Here is a 1,507-nt window from a genome sequence, read left to right as displayed (position 1 = left end):
CAACGTGTATCTGAGGGGACTTCCGAAATAACGTGTGTGGGAGAGCTCATGATAGTTTCGTTGCATTTGTTTCTCAGACCTGTTAAAGCTCCTTGGTATTGTTGGGTGCCACCGTGGCGCAGGGGTTATGTGTTGGGCTGCACAGTCAGCGGCTGGAAACCGCCATAAGCTCATTGGGAGAAAGACGGGGCTTTCTAATCCCTTAAAGAGTTACAGTCTTGGAAACTCACGGGGTGGGGGTGGGGGCAGCTCTGCTCTGTCCTGTAAGGGTGGCCATGAGTCAGAATCGACTTGAGGATGGTGAGTGTGGTTTGGGACGTTTGTATGGTTGAGTGGAAAACAACATTGCTCTGTAAACTTCCACCCAATGACAATTTTAAAAAGTCTCTGGAAACTCACAGGTAGAGCAGCAGGAGATCTGGGTGGTCTGGAGGCCAGGGTGGCCGGGAAGGAGGCAGAAGGACTTCCGGGAATGAAGGGAGGCCTGAGATTGGCACATCGGCACCCGCAGTGACGCTGCAGGGCTGGCAGTGAGAAAGCAGAGTCCGTTCACGAAGAGTGCTGAGTAACTCCTGCTACGACTACGTCCTATTTGCATGGCACCTTCCCTTTTCAAAAGTGCTTGACAAACATTAGCTAGGTAAACTAGCACACCTCCTGGAAGGGAACATTGAGCCTCTTTAATCTGTTTGAATTATCTGAAAAAGCTAACAAAATGAAGGTCTAATGTTTGTGGAAGACACCGAACCCTTCGCAGCTTTTGTGAGGGATTAAACCTGGAAGGGTGGTGGCGGCACTGGGTAGCCCCAGAAGGGGTGGAGGGAGATGCCACACCACTGTCATAACACGCCCGCCCCCTCCCGAAGACGCAGGTGCAGGCCCCATGAAGGCTGTCTCTGCTACAACGTGGGACACGGGACACCCAGGTTCTTCCTGGGCGGGTCTGAGCTGTGGGTGCAGCTGAGCTGGGTGGAGGAGGGAGCCTGCCTCGTGGACCACTCCCGCTCTGTGCAGACATTATAGCAGGGAGCTTGAGACAAAGGGCTGGAAGCAGACACACCGACTCGTAGCGACTTGTAGAGGGCAGGTTAGAACTGTCCTTGTGAGTTTCTGAGGCTGAAACTTCACCAGAGTAGAAAACCCTGTCTTTCTCCCAAGGAGCAGCAGGTGGGTTTGAACTGTGGACTTTGTGCTTTGTAGGCCCGTGTATAACCACTGCATCAACAGGACTCCTTCCTGAGAGGGAAGGCGTCCATAAAAAGTGAGACAAGGGGCCGGAGCACAGTAATATAAAGCTAATAAGGTCCCAGGATACAGTCGCTCTATGTCCTTGCAAGTGTCCCACGTGGCTGTCCAACGAGGCTGAAACATACTAGCACTCGAACCAATCTAGCCTTGAACTTTGTGCTGTGTGCGGTCCAGGCAGTATATTTTAAAGATGCAGGATGATGTCTAATATTTTCAAAGTAAGGGATCTTTGCTCCCCAAAAGTGGAATCCCAGAGAAG

The sequence above is a fragment of the Echinops telfairi genome, unplaced genomic scaffold, assembly GCF_000313985.2.
Source record: "Echinops telfairi isolate 266 unplaced genomic scaffold, ASM31398v2 ScPeMD7_70;HRSCAF=299, whole genome shotgun sequence".
Lineage (NCBI taxonomy): Eukaryota > Metazoa > Chordata > Mammalia > Afrosoricida > Tenrecidae > Echinops > Echinops telfairi.
This window is presented reverse-complemented; position numbering follows the sequence as displayed.